We start from the raw sequence: 10,523 nt of genomic DNA on the forward strand, positions 1-10,523 counted from the left end.
ATCTCAAGCTGCATAAGCGGTCATGCTTAATAAAAACAGAACACAATTTTATAATACCTGTTTACAATACCATAGTCTGAATCTACCAATCAGAGGTTAACTAGCTTCTCACAGGAACTGGAATAAATCGTCGTAGTTGCTGTATTTGTCCGGTGATAAAACCATCATATAAACCATTTAATTGTATATTCCTCATTATGCAGTTCATTATACACAATTAGGCATAAGAGAAATCAATGAAGTCTGCAGGCACAATAAATGAGACAGTAACATATGGCTCAGGTCTTTACTTATACTTTTTTCTGTGTTTGCTCTCAGTCAAGCTAATGCACACAGATCAATCTGTGGTGTCTCCACTCTGTCTTCAGTGGCTCTTTCTGAACTAGCCCACTGAGCTGCTTCTATGTAAAATGTAACCTGCTGTCTGAATGCACATTACTCATCATGGTCACTGAAAAAAAAATTCATTTTGAAGTGGAATTTCCTAACACAAACAGCTCAGTAGTTTCCGGACAGCCTCTGTGGTTTCCTGTGAGTGGGGTGACATCACTGCTTTCCTAATTTCACAGCACTTACAATAAGTGCATCCCACAGGGTTCCACTGCGTAGACTATTAGACCTCATATTGGATAATACAGTAGCTTGAGTCTGTAAATTGGAACATTATAACCTCATTGAAATGGATCATTAAAAATACTGTCACTAGTTCTTATATCTTTAACAGCACACCCTTAGGCAACAGATATAATTTCCATATATGGAGATCCAATATATTGAAATTTTTGCTTTACAATTTTTATGACAATGGTAGGCTAATATTTTTTTAGCATTTCATGTACTATACCAATGAATTGAAGATTGTACGATAGCTTTAAAAGCACACAGGAATGCTACTTGGTACCTAGTTTAAGCTGGCTCACCAAAGTATTCCCACCCCATTGTGCACAATAGGAAAAAAGCTGATTTGCCTAGATCTGTACAAACCAACAAAACACTGAAAAGGGACAATTTGGTGGACCAAAGATGGTAACTGCCACTTTTTGCTAGGAGGAGTGAAGAGAGATAGGAATGGAGTTTCCCCAGAACCACATCACATGTTTAATGGTCAATGAATTCCAAGTGGCCATTTCATTAAGGGTACAATGATGTGCACGAGTCCTTGCATTCATCGTGGAGTATCCTGTATCACAATGAATATATCACAAGTTAGTATAATCCACTGTGGAATATACCATTCAGTACCTCTTTGGTCTTGATGGGATAAATCTCAATATAGACATCAGAATTATATGATATTATTAAGCAGAATATTAACTATTAAGCAAAAACAGCAGTTGTATTGGTATCTATCAGAATGTGTCTCAATATATTCAAATGTATTTTCCAATGCATCATAGTGTACTTTTGACAGCCTGATTGACAGCTGAGGAGAAGAGAAGCGGTGTGTTCGGGTGTTCTAGTTTTGAATGCAGCCGTTTCGGTTAGGTACACAATGGTTCACAGGGCGGGAGTGGCTCCATTCAGCCGGCACACGCTGCCACAAAAGGAGCTAACGCAATGCTAAACAAATAAACAAAGCATAAAATAGAAGGACATAACTGTGGTGGCCAGCCTCCTGTGGTAACAGCAGAACAAAACAGATAAAAACTGTGTCATGTACAGCCAGTAGTGTATCTTAAATCCACCCTTGGCATTCAAATACTCTAAAGTCTGGGGTGAATGCAAACTAAACAGTTACACACAAAGACATGGAATGCAGACAAAATGCTGTGTGCAGATTCAGGGGGGGATTATTAGCTTTGCAATGCACAGTGGCTTTTTATATTTCAGATGACCTGTGTAGCTGAGCACTCAGGTTTAACGTACAATGCAAAAGAATGCCAGGCGAATGCACAGACAGCCTTACTGATACTTTTGAGGGCCTTAAGCAAAAAATAATTTGAGGGCCCCTCCAAAACATTGGCACCTTCTTCTTTGTTGTCAAAGGAGGAGGTGGGGCCCAGTGAGAGAAGGTGGGGTCCAGGGCACATTATACATTTGATAATAATAATAATAATAATAATAGGGCGGCACAATTGTGCAGTTGGTAGCACTGTTGCCTCACAGCAAGGTCTTTTTGTGTGGAGTTTTCATGTTATAGGCTCCAGCACCCCCAGCGACCCTGACCCAGAATATACAGGTATACATAATGGAAGGATAATAATAGTAATACAATTAAGTATAAGCAAATAGTAAACATATTAATAAGTGAATCAAAATTTTATGATCTCACAGGAATTCACAGAGAAGGGCGAGACGTTTGCCTCAGCCACAGCCACTGTGTAGCCCTCACCTGTGTAAAGGTTAGCAAAGGGTCACACCTCTGTATTGCACATGACTTAAGCTGTCCCGCCAAATGCTAACTTCAGTTAGCTTACTGTAAGTCTTTATCCTGATATGGTCTGCCGAACTGGGATTTCCTGGAATGAATAATCACCATGGGTGTTGGCTCAGGTAGAGTATGTGAACACAGGATGTAAGAAACTGCCAGGGAGTGGGCAGCCTGAGGCATGAACCTGCAAGCTGGTATCGAGCCAGAGCAGGAAGTGATGCGTTTCAGACAGGAGTAAATCTCATTAATGTGTGACCGTGGCTTTATTTTATGAGGGTTGCTTCCTCTGACAAAAGGCATGACTTCCAGTAAGGACAGTGACCTCACTGATGAGGTGCAGCTTGAGGCCTTTCTGTGCCATTTGACCAGGCTCCAGCTGAAAAAGGCTGGTGGCACAAGCCTGTCACAATCCCGTCACCCAGGCAACAGAGCTGCTAGGATACGTATGTCTATCATGTGCACATATGCCCAGGCATGCACGCCTGCACACACACACAGACACACACTCACAGATTACACATGCCAAACTTAGTGCTTTGTGCTTTGTATCCTGACAAAGAGGGGCAAGACCTTGGACTCCAAACTGTTTCTCAGAACAGAGACCGATGCACAGAACCACCTCAAACTGACTGTATACCGAATATTCTCAGAAAAAAAACAGATTTATTCTGATATAAATAGTCCATGCATATATGGCTGCTCTGTTTTTATACTTGCATATGTGATGTTTGATATACAAGAAAACATACTATGCTTTTATGATGATATTATACAATAATAGTATTATTATTATTATTATTACACATTATTTCATCACTAAAATTGTATCTCTACTGCCTCTCCTGTACCACTTTTCTTTTTTACTCAGTGTTTCAAAGAGACCGGATATGTCAGTACAAATAAAACATTTTTAAACATTTGCTTTAGCTTTTTAGCTACTATCTAACAATCTTAGCTCAGGCCAGAGACTGTGTGGGGAGGATAAATTAGTAAATAGCATTTGCCAAAAACCATGCACCACGCACACACGCATGCACGCCCACACGCACACACACCCAGACACACACACAAACACACACGTTCACACACCTCTGCACACCCACACCACAATACCTGATTGATGATCGCAATAACCGCACATTGTCCGCACACACCCATTATTGTAATGGACTCCTTCAGTTGGCTATAGCTACGGATGAGTCTAGATCTGTAGTTTCCAACCTCAGTCCTGGATGGTGGTTTTCGTTACAACCACAGCTGCAATCCCAGTATTTTAACAAGCTGTTAATTTTTCTTAATTAGGTGCTTTTCAGAGGGATTCAGAGGGATATACCCTCTTAAGCCACATTGTATCAGAAATAGCTTTGCATGCCATGACAAATCACATTCACATTGCGCTTACTGTGCTATACTATAAGCAACTACATTAAAAGAGGTACATTTTTAACTGATCAAATTAAAGGCTGAGGTAAATCGATTCTTTTATAATTTTCAAATTCTTCAAACTTATTAACACAATGCAGGTTTTGCTCATTATCATTTACTTCGCCTTTGAATTCTATGTTATCTGCCATAGGGTTAGTTTTAGTGGCCAGGTGTCCACACTTTCACCAGTTTTCACTGACATTGATTAGCCATGAAATGCCTACATGCAAGATTGATTCACATTCAAACATTAACCAAATGCGAGGTGTGTTCTTTGAATGAATAACAGTCATTCCTTAGATGTAAGACAATGAATGAATGGTTTCTTTTTTTGCGCTAACAATTTTCACTCCTTTGTCTTTTCCAGTGTGCAGTCATGCCACTGTGCTCCAGTCACCACGGTATAGGAAAGTGCACCTGAAGCTTGTGTACTGTAACCCCTCTGATTCATTTACCTGTGAGACAGGCCTGTTCACAATCACGCAATAACACAGGAAAGGAAGCACCAATCACAGAGATGTGTATCGCACAGTGACGACAGCTGGCGCAGGTAGCCTGTGGGTACCTGGTGTATTATCAGGAGGAGCTAACGGCTGCGCGTTCCTCCCATCCTGGGCAGGACGACAACAGTTGTGTGCCACCTCTGAGTCACTGTCAGCTCATGACACACGGCTCCAACTCGATACTGCAGGGCCCAGACTCATAGACTTGTGAGAATCACCTTTCCTAACAGACAACCAGGGAGCTCTGCATAAATGTGTCCGTGTATTCCACTGTAAACAGGAAGTAAAAAAAAAAATAAAAAAATGCGGAGCTCTATCTGATCATCTTTTATCTTTTATTTTGACGGATTCACGTTTCAGCTGTGCCTTTTGTTGCAGCGAGGGAAGAAGTTAAAATATTATTATTATTTTTTCAGAATAGGGTGCAGATTGAAGGATGAACCAAAACAGCGAGACGCTGTGAAAGCGCGTAGGTCGGTGTGACGCGAGGATCTGACCCGAAGGCCGCGCTGTCCCAGAGGCCTCCGGGGCAGACGCAGACGCCCTCGCTAAAGCGACTGAGGCCAGATGGGGGAGAGCGGGCGAGTGTTTAGCGATCTGCGGAGGGTGATAAACCCAATGCCAAAGATAAAGTAGCCACCGGGCAGGGAGATTCTATGCGAGAGAGGCTTCTGGTGGGTGAAGCTCGGTCTCTCCACCCACACTAATGTCAGTGCCCGCAGGTCTGGCATTTCATTTATCTGCCAGACAGAATGCTAAAAGCCCAAGGAGCCTCGGCGTGCGTCAGTCAGATGAGGTAAAGATGCTGGATGAAGGCCTTTCGGTTTGAATCACGGTTACAGTAAGTCATACGCGCGTGACGCGCCGGATAAGACTGTTTCAAAAATATTAAAATAATCATGATAGATTGTGTTCTCTAAACAGAGCCGACAAAACCCACGGTTTAATATCCTTATCTTTGATATGAGCCACAGCGGTGAGATTGTTTCCGAGGGTGGCGTAGGGGAACCAGAAATCTTGTTTTCATCAGAAACAGTGCGCTCTGTGACTGTAACTACAGAGCCAGCAAAGATAGAGCACCCGCTAGCAGCTCACTGGCGGGCACTGCTGTCAGACCGCTGTTTTTTTTTTTGTTTTTTTGTTGCAAATCTTCAGTTGAGCCGTTCCTCTGGTGGTGGTGGAGACGAGGAATAGCTGTTAAAAAAACGTAAAATGGTTGGTGATTTGCCATGCTGTTAGAAGACCGCTTTAGAGTCGATTTGCTAAACTGGGGCAAACCAATGGTAGGCCAACAGGTGCTTATTTTAGCTACAGTATGGCGTCCGCGGTGAAATGTACTGTGTCGTCAAATTCCATAGCCTACTTTGTTGTTAAATACCATATAGTCGTTGTTTGTTTCTATATTAATTGCATAACACATTGTTCACTACATTCTTTTGTGAAATCTATCCAGCAATACACAATAGTTATAATTTTGCTGCAATCAAAGAATTTATATTGTATTGTGTGATTAAAGAAATAAATTCGAAGACAAACGGTAAACTATGGATGGTAAACAGAAACGCACTTCCTCCACAGTGTGTACCGATCTGAACAACTGCAACAGAGGATGAAAAAATGATATCATAGAATAACATTGGTGCGTGTCATTTCAGTGGTTTCACTCGCATACCACAGTGCTGTTTCGTAATTTCATCCAACACAAGACATTGTATGACATATTGTAGTTGTTGTTTGCAGGAAAACTATGCCGGATATGCCAGAGCTAGGGAACTTGAGTATTAGTCATTAAAACACATTCTGGTGAAATTTTGAAATACATCATGAACACACATCTCCTCAATTTTTTACATTACTGTTTGAGTGGGACTAGTTAGTGCAAGGGGATACGGTGTTAAGGCAAAATTCGTTTTGGAATAAAGCTAGTGAACATAGATATCTCTTTCACTTGTAATTGCTGAGCAAAAATAATAATGTTTATATTATTTAATTATTGATTTAGCAATTAAGATGTTGCATTTGGCCTAAGCCTTAATTTAATTTAATGTAGTATGTGAATTATCCTTACACTATTTTAGTTTAGAAAGTTGGACTGTGATGATTTCACAAACCTGGCATTGGAGCTCTCCTCTACAATTGCATGACCCATAATGGCAGAATACTGCCTCAGTACTCAGCCTTAACAGCCAACACCACTAATAAATGATCGTTTGGACCTCAGCGGACACTATGTACATGAGTCCAGTCTACAGCAGCCTGAACCTCAGGGTCCTCTAGCCAGCTCAAAGATGATAAGTATCTGTGTGCCGGCAGTCATGTCTTATCCTCAGTATCGCAGCCTGATTGATTTCCTTCCTGATTGTGGGCCTTAGCCCCACCCCTGGCATTGATTGACAGAGGGACTCAGTGATCTGCAGCTCTCAACAGGACTGCGTGTCATCAGGTTCTGCCCCCCTGCACATCTCCATGGCGCCCATGGAACACAGCCTGGAACACTGGCATGCAGAATGTTCAGTGCTGAGCAGCCATATAATGGAGTGTGCATTTCCTGTTCGTGACTGTTCATGCAAACAAACTGACTTAAAAAAGAGCGTTAGTCTTAGCGGTAGTCATCAGCGTTAGTCTTAGCGGTACAAAAGTGGCCCATTTATAATTAGTTAGCTAACTAGTTCAGTTAGTCAAGTGTCAGTTTCCTGACAGTTGCCACTGAATTTCCATGGGTATACACGATCTCAGAACTAGTCCAGCGGGCAAAATTCAACTGCTAATTTTTCGACACCGACTGATAAAAAAAACCATGGTTTGTTTGAGTACATGTGATTTAAGACATAATTCAAATTTGAAAGTAGCATGACCATTAGCGATTTGTTCCAGTCAGGATGATCATTTGAGAAGTTCAAGGGTTCAGATTTGATGATAAACTAAAACAATTAACAACTAACTCAATGCAGATTTTCTGACTGTATGAGAGAAAAATAATTAACTGCTTAAATTAGGAGCTTTATGCATACTAATGTAATTACCATAGCAAGTGTTTAAGTAGGTCTGTGCATTCTTATGGTCTGAACGCTGAATTGCTTTCTTCAGTTTACTCGAATGATAAAGATATCGGTTATTAAGCAAATTTTCTAACACCGCTCCTTTTTTTCAATGTGACTCACTACCCTGTGATATTACGAAATGTAAAGCCATATCATTGCTACACTGCTTATTAATAGGTGGAGTGTGTCATGGTGTTTGAATGAAAACAACGCTCCATTTGAAACTTCACAATGGACACATCTAGCTTCTGTGCTGCCCCCTTATGGCCTGGCTGAGAACTGTTGTGAGAATTAAAGAACAGCCTAAGAACCAGGGAGGGGTCGGAGAGAAAGCAAAGTGAAAGGGGACCCCTAAAATTCCCTGCAAAGATAATCACGTTGGTAGAATGCATTCATTTTCAGATAGGGCAAGTTAAAATTTTACATTTAATTCATGGGGTCACTGGTATTTAAATTCAGTCTGTTGTATCTTTTTTTTCCTTTGTACTAAAGTAATAATTAAAAAATTAAAAAGACATATTTGTGTTTCAGCATGAACCATAATTTTAGTTTTTTAAATTAAATTGGCTCTGGGAATTAATTGAAAAGTTTTCATAATATTTTATGAGGATGTTTTAAATGATTATATTTCTAATAATTTTCCAAATGTACTGAAGTGAACTGGATTTGTCACCTGACACCGGTATCCTGTTTCATAAACCTTTATTTAGAATGAGAGTGGACAGTCTGCCCACTGTATTTTTCACTTTATTCAGACTGGTGGAAAGAAGGTTATTGGTAGTGACGGCATCACAGTATAGAAAGTCCCACGGTAGGGAATGGATCCGGTGAGGCATTCGTATTTGGGTTGAGAGCCATTTTCCTATAGACTCCATCAAAGGGTATGATCATTTGAAGTTAAACTGAATCAAAGACTCCCTGACCAAAATGCTCGCTGGTCCTCCAAAGAAGTTGCTGGTGCGGGGCCGAGCTGTGAGAGAACGGACCAAGCCTGGGTTGACGTACGTGAAGGTCATATGAAAGAATTAAAAAGAATCCTAAAATATGCAGAGATATAGCTGCGCTTAGATAGTTTAGCGTACTGTTTAGACAGTTTATGGGAAATTTCATTTATGGGAAAACGAAACACGGAGACACTGAGTGCTGGCGGATTCAGCATGAGCTGCTCTTTACTGCCATCTACTGACGAAACAAATATATGGCACGTAAATGCCCCACCCTCAGATAAGTAACACAATACGAAGATCACAATAAAAAATAAGATTACATTCAGTATTTATTTAGCTTTTATATAGGTCATTAAAAAAAAAACGTGTGATTGCATGTACTGTAGTGTGCCACAGCACATTTCCTAATCAGTATATGATAGGCAGTAGGAGAGCTTGTTCTGAAGGGAGCAACAATGTTATGTTTAAATTGTGATAAGCTGGCTAAAATTTAAATGAAAAGGAAAGTAAAATCTTGCCTGGCCTGGGTTCTTTTCAGGGTTTCCCAGAATGCTGTTTTGCTACCTGGTCACATTAATTATCGACAAAAATTGTCCCAAGATGGTAATTAGCATTGCCTTTAACAGAAGAAATTAGAAAATTTTTGGGACTATCAAAATGTCCTGTTTTCTGGCCATGTAGGCTGCCAACTGATACTGCAGTCACATCTCATTGAATGAATCCAACTGTATGCCCGGGCTGGCTGATCTGCCACTGGCTGAGCCTGGTCAGCCCTGGATACAACATCATATGTTGGGGGAAAATTATCAAAACCTTTGAAAAGCCAGCATTGGTCGCTAACTGTTGAGATGGTTTTGGGGACATTTTACATTGTTAGGATGACATTGCCTAATGGCGGCTTAATGGTTGCAGGTTGAAAACAATATAAACAAGTGAAGGGGATGATGACTGTCAGCCACCTTTGCCAACCGTCATTGGGCCGACATGGTCACACTTACAGTGAAACTATTCTGATGGATGCTACAGTCATCAGTGTATGGATGTGCAGGGGAGGAGACAGGTGGAACACACTGAAGATTTTCCTGCGATTGGCTATTATTTCCAAGCCATATAATGCAATCAACAGGTCAGATGCTGTCACAGATATTTCCCCCCTTATGTGGAACAACTGAGTCTTTACATATGCTTTTACCAAGATTTAGCTAATTTAATCGAAGGCACAAAAATTATAATAACAATAATAAAATAAATAAATAAAATCAAAGAACCATTCTATTAATGGCAATGCATCAGGTTATTCAGGTCCATGTATTAAGCTTGTGATTTTTCTTGTAGTAAATTTTGGTGGATGGAATAAATTAACACTCATACTCTAGCTCAAGCACTATTTCCACTTCTGTTCAGTGTATGTATATAATAATAATAATAATAATAATATTATTATTATTATTATTATTATGCTCGGCACTTGTGTGTAGCACTTTTGGCTTTCGTCTTCTGTGGTCCTCTTGGGGCTCCCTGCAGTGGTTTGGCAGGAAAGATGAGCTTCTTTTTTGGCACGTTACATTGTCAACTCGTTTCCTTTGGCTGTGGAAAGCCCCTTACGGCTCAAGAAACCTGACACCGAACGCAATTCACCAGAGCGATTACAGCCACTGGAGAGGCGAGAGCCGCTGGATGGAACCTGATAGAGCCTTCGGGTGTATTGGCTAGCAGTTGGAATTAGTGTGGTCACAGAACCTGATCGTGTGCAGAGAGACAGACTATATATAGCGTCCTGTTCACCGAAGACCTGCAGCCCACCTGATACACTATTTAGGATATATGAATAAAATATACCTTGTGGGTGAACAAAGGAAAGGTTAGACACCAGTATAGATACAGAAATGAACACTGACTCAACTGAAACAATGCAATGCCTCTAACCTGTAACACCGTAATAAACATATCCTTACGAATTAACATGATCGTTAAATATTCATTATTCATTTGATTGATTATTAAAAGTTCATGGAAAAAGGGTTTTCAGAATTAATTCCAAAGAGCATCAGTGATAAAAGAAGTGGCTGAAGATAAATGAATCTCAATGCCATGAGAGAGAGAGGCAAGACTGGGCTGGGAGAACTAAGATGGCGTTCGAAAGGTAAGGTTTCAGTCTACGTCAGAAGATGACAATGCCAGTGACTTTGATATTTGAACTGCAGTTGACAACTAACACGGGAAAAAAACAACAAAG

This window comes from Anguilla anguilla, chromosome 8 (assembly GCF_013347855.1).
Source record: "Anguilla anguilla isolate fAngAng1 chromosome 8, fAngAng1.pri, whole genome shotgun sequence".
In the NCBI taxonomy this organism is placed as follows: Eukaryota; Metazoa; Chordata; class Actinopteri; order Anguilliformes; family Anguillidae; genus Anguilla; species Anguilla anguilla.